General features: G+C 33.9%; 1 long non-coding RNA gene across 3 annotated transcripts; it reads right to left on the bottom strand.

The window, feature by feature from the left end:
• Positions 1–220: 220 nt before the first annotated feature.
• LOC106325868 lies at positions 221–1,936 on the bottom strand. Of its 3 annotated transcripts, XR_001267076.1 has the most exons (5): positions 1,630–1,936; positions 1,413–1,486; positions 1,207–1,263; positions 742–980; positions 221–465 (listed from the first exon to the last, which is right to left on the bottom strand). It is a non-coding gene; the product is annotated as an uncharacterized LOC106325868 (long non-coding RNA). The 3 variants fall into 3 exon arrangements; XR_001267075.1 differs by lacking the exon at positions 221–465 and having other exon boundaries at positions 542–980; positions 1,413–1,524; XR_001267074.1 differs by lacking the exon at positions 221–465 and having other exon boundaries at positions 544–980.
• Between the last annotated feature and the right edge of the window lie 3,394 nt (positions 1,937–5,330).

Below are 5,330 nucleotides of genomic sequence, written 5' to 3'. Positions count from 1 at the left end.
TGAACATGCCTTTTGCCTCGAATATGCTCGTAGTGATTCCATCTGCTATCTGTAAGATTGTTGAATCCCTACTATGCTTCACATTTGCTTACTTCTAGATTGTTGAATCGCTACGACCCCAAATTCAAGATAGATACTCTACTAATTTTTTTTTTTTTAAATGTGATTTAATCAAGAAATGTTGGAAGAGCCATTTTTGAGACATGGAAGTGTATTAGATTGTTTGGTAACCCACGTGTATGTGTGTTATTGGACAGATGCGATGAACGGATTCAAAAGATTCAGACAATCAAGATGATGGAAGGTATCTTCATCTGTGCTGCTCCTCACTGTCTCAGGTCTTTCCTCAAGAAACCTGACTTCGAAGCCCATGTCCATGACCTCCAAGAAATGGCAATTCTTATTTTAGATCATATGAATGAATTCTCAGTAGACTTGATGAGCATTGTCTACAGTACTTGAAAGCTGAGACAAAATATGAAAAATAGTCAAACCCTTTATACAAAAGCATCGAATCATTTTTCAATCTTTTTACTCTCTCTGAATTTCCAACAATAATTAGAGTACTATTACAAATTTCAACACCTGAAATTACTTCAAATCAAATGTTCAAAAAATGTATCTGGGACATGTCTTTTAGCCAGGAGATAGATAGATACAGTATAAGTAGAATAAGCACACAGTTGTTTTTACTAAAGCAAGACGGGAAAAAAACAGAAGGCTTCGAGAGACAGATGATACCTTTCAACCTCTTCCTTTGGCATATCAGTAATAAGCAGTCCATCATCACCATGACGCAGATGAAATAATATTCCAAAAAATATGTAAAAGACCAAGTAATATAAAACAAATATTGTAAGAAGCTTTAAACAAAAAAAAAATTGTAAGAAGCAGAGTAACACAACCTTGGAAGATTTGAAGTTGGCATGATGGATTTCATCCGAAGAGGAACGACCAAGAGCAACCTACATCACTTTGTTCTGGCCAAGGAAGAAACAGAACCAATAAGAACCAAAATACAAATCAAAGACTGAATGTGACATATATTAAACTCAATTACATTCAAGCAATACCCATCAATTCATAATCACAGAAAAAAAAAAAAAGAAATTGACCTTTCATTGTGTCTAAACTATTGTCCTTAATTTGATATTTCTCATGTTTTCAATAAAACTATATTTCACGACAGTCTCTCTGAAACCCTACCATTGACGGCGTCTACAAAAGAACACACAGCTTCCCAGCTTGCCGTCGTATAATCGCCTGAAACACGTGTAAAGAAGAAAACCTCATCAACAAAAAGTATTGAAACTATCTCGCAAAAAGTGAAATAAATGTTTGGATTGAAAAAGCTGGAAATTTTGAGATCATGTGCAGGATTAAGTTTTACAAGTACAATGATCATGACTCACGAGTTTAAAGAATGGACAACATTAGAGTCTAGGCGGAGCATGTACTCCTCACCACGTTTCTTGCTTCCCAAAACCTGACCCGCACCGATACCATTGAAGAACAACATACATCCTTCAAATCAGAGAGTAGGATAGATGAGGTAGCCATTATACCCGGAAAAAAAATTCTTTTGATATTAGGAATTGGGAGGATGATACTCAAAGGATGAAGCCTTACCTTTATATAGGTGGAGAATCACCGCATGGAAGAAGGATAAGATTCATTTAATGATAGATCCTGGCTGTAGTGGGTCAGAAATGGTTAATGACGTTGAATCAATGCAACTTGTAACGGTTCGGTGGTGAAGAATCGATACCCAAACGACACGATCAGACATCGACGCATAGATTACTCACGAAGTCTCCTCTAACACGACCTCTCAGTACCTCCATTGTTAGAACCGTAATCAGATTTATGAGGAGTCAATGAACCCTAAACTCTGGAAGAAGGTGACGGCGAAAACTGGCCACACTTTTGTTTCTTTCTAAGCCCACGCACATAATATAATCGTATAAGTCTAGCAGATAACCAAGAGATCCAATATACCTGACTTAATGAAACGATCCGTTTATAAGAGGATGGGACACGTGTTGAGCTTATAAGAACCGACTTTCCTAGCTGGAATCCTAGGTGTCATCATGTGAGAGCAAACACTACTTTATATAATTAGATATATATGTTTTAAATCTTTAGAACCTTTTATATAAAAAATTATCTGACGAATAGAGAAAATTGCGTGATTTTGGTTAGGTTGAGGTAAAGACAAACCATAACTTTCTACTTTTATCCGCATGATTAGAAGAAGCATTCTCCTGGACCATCTTGCTTGACAATATCAATTATTTTTATCATAATGTGATATTTATATTTGGCTATCATCTTTTCGATGAAACTCCAAACTCTTTTCGAAATTTTATTTATTGCATAATAATGGCCAAATTCCACTTAGTATCTTTTTTTGAAACACTTAGGATCTATAGATACTCTTTGATAAAGAACCCAATTTAGTGATTCTCTCCAAATAAATAATAAGTGGAACTGCCAATTTTCAACAGTTATAAAAATATCGTCAAACAACAAAAAAAAATTGCATCTCCAGTGAAAAACCGATAATATTATTGAATGTAATCTACAAATACCTTGGCGGTTGCATCACCATGAACAAATCCCAAATTTGATTTTGAACTCCGTTCATCTCCGACAATGACACACCATAATGATTTCCACGGCAATTGTTTCCGAAACAAAGCGGTTAAAATGAATTCGCAACCACTTGATTTTGAATTCAACACCACTTATTTTGATTGTGTTCAGAGCCGGTCCTAGAATTCTTAAGGTCACAAGCCCGGACCAAAAATGTGGCTGAAGAAAAATATATGTTGCAAGGTGGTTTTGAACCTTTGACTCTAAGGGAAATAGATGCTTCCAATTAACCACTAGACTAAAGGTAGTTTTAGAAAAAGTCTGGCCGGTGTATACTTATATAATTTGAGGCCGGAAGCCTGTGCTTCATCTGCTTTGGGCCAGGGCCGGCAATGATTGTGTTAACATTGATCATGGCCAAAGAAGCCATGCCGGAGGTTACAAAAACAAATTGGAAGAAGACAAAGTAATCTCCAATCCATTGTAAAGAAATTTCTTATCGTATGGAAAGAAGAACACAAAACTCATAAGCATTAACAAACTGATCATGGCTTCATCAGAATTAAAATTTGGCCTATTGAGAGAAAGCAATCACATTCTCAATCGCCATAACTGTCACGTCTCTCGTCTCCTCGAGCTTGTTATTTCTACATGATTACATTAAAATATTTTAGACTTTTAATCAATATATTTTTTTAAAAAAATTAGTTTTCTATTTACTTTTTGTTTTCTTCCGGTTTCTCCGAAGAAGAAACTTTTTCACCAAACAAAATTTTAATATGGTTACTGCTAGAATGAATTTTGAGAACTTTATTTAAATTTTTTTATTGGTATTGGTTTTTGAATTTTAAAGTACTAGTAAAATCAATTTTTTATTACTCTAAATATTTTCAAAATTTCATTGCATATGGTTGGTTTTATATTCTAAACGAAACTTTGATGTTAGGGATGAAATTGTCTTTATTTTATACTCATTCAACTTATGTATGTACTAGATTATCAAAATATATGTATTAATTCATAATATTGTCAATGAACAAAATCTCGCATCAGCGTTCTTATGAACTAAAATTGCATCACTAATAAGAATAAACAAATATTCCTCACATCAAACAAATCAAAGATTTTTCAACTAGAAACAATGTGCCAATATCAGTCTTTCATACTTTTATACACTCATGTCTTCAAAGTGGTTTGAAGAACTCATCATTTTCATAAGATGTTTTTTTCCCTTCAATTCATTTGTTCAAAGGAAATGAACTTGGGTCTAAAGTTTCATTCATATGAGTTGTCCACTGAATGATTTTAGAGACTCCTGCCAACACAAATCCACCGCCAAACATAACCCCTAGTTTGACAGTCGTGAGTGAAGTCATGTGAATTCATATCACCATCGAGACCGTAAAGAACCCCATGACAACTCCGTAATCTCCATAAACCTTGAGCTGTAGTCCTGTCACAAAGAAGTGAATTGCCCAAGAGATTGAAGCGAAAATCAGACTCATTCCGGATGCTTCTCCCCGAACTCATCCGTAAAAAAAAATTTAAAGGGTCCACTTCTAATTTTTGTTCTAAAATTTAAATATATGTATTTATTCTAAATGAAAAATTTAAAAATTCATATTTGTTATTCCTTGTTGTATATCGTAGCTCTTTCTCACTGACTTTCTGAGATACATCAAAAAGAAAAAATCATGAAAATAAATTGATAGAGAAATTAATGGGTTGAATCCGGTGTGCTAGAAAATTGACTAAGATAAGGATGAACTGTTAGGATTTTAACCTAGCTTGTGCTATAGAAGTTGGAATAAACTTAGTACCAAAACTTATCTCTTATTCACTCTTAAAAAATAGTGTTTCACGAGAACAAAATAAATATCACAAGATAATAACCAAAGCAAAACTTCTATTAATTGCTAATCTCTCTTGATCTCTCTTTATCTAACTTATTGCTCTAGTCTCTCTTCTTAATCGGATACGCTTTGCTGTTGTTGAGGCTCTCCTTATATAGTCAGAACTTAGACCTAATCCTTTTGTTACAAGGAAAAACTAGACCGTCATTAACGAAACCGGAACATGCCGACAAAAGGATTCTTTTGCTATTGGGCTTAGAGTAAAATTGGAGCCATATCATACAATTTCCACTTTGGGCCCAAATCCAGACTAGGCATGAAAGTATATCTTTTAGAGTTTGTTTGCATTGCCATCATCTGCTTGATCATATAAGTTTCAAACACTATTCGTCTGTGTTTGATAGACAATAATATTTTATCCACCAACTCTGGCCTCAGGAACATTCATGTCACTAAGCGTGATCTCTTCTACACTAACGTCAAGCTATTCTTCCAGGTAAGTTCCTTTGCTTTCACTTTTCACAATTCCAAGGTGGATCTTGAAAACATCTCTGGCTCATTCAGCTGAACTTAACTAAATTTCAGGACCATACAAAGAGTGATGCTGTGTTGGACGATGTGTCGTGTATGCTTGGCTGCACAAGGTCAAGCCTCAATGTAATTGCAGTAGAATAAAGGTGCGGTGGTGTTAAATTGATTTAGAACTTTTTTTATAAATTGTTTATTATTTTTGTATTTACAAAACGTTTTTTCTATATAAATTCGATTTTACAAAACGTTTTTGTATATAAATTCGATTTTTGGATTTATAAAAGATGATTTCATATTTATAAAAATATTTATATTTATTAAAACTAATTTTGTATTTATAAAACATTTTTT

This window comes from Brassica oleracea, chromosome C2 (assembly GCF_000695525.1).
Source record: "Brassica oleracea var. oleracea cultivar TO1000 chromosome C2, BOL, whole genome shotgun sequence".
NCBI classification, from domain to species: Eukaryota; Viridiplantae; Streptophyta; class Magnoliopsida; order Brassicales; family Brassicaceae; genus Brassica; species Brassica oleracea.
This window is presented reverse-complemented; position numbering and strand designations above follow the sequence as displayed.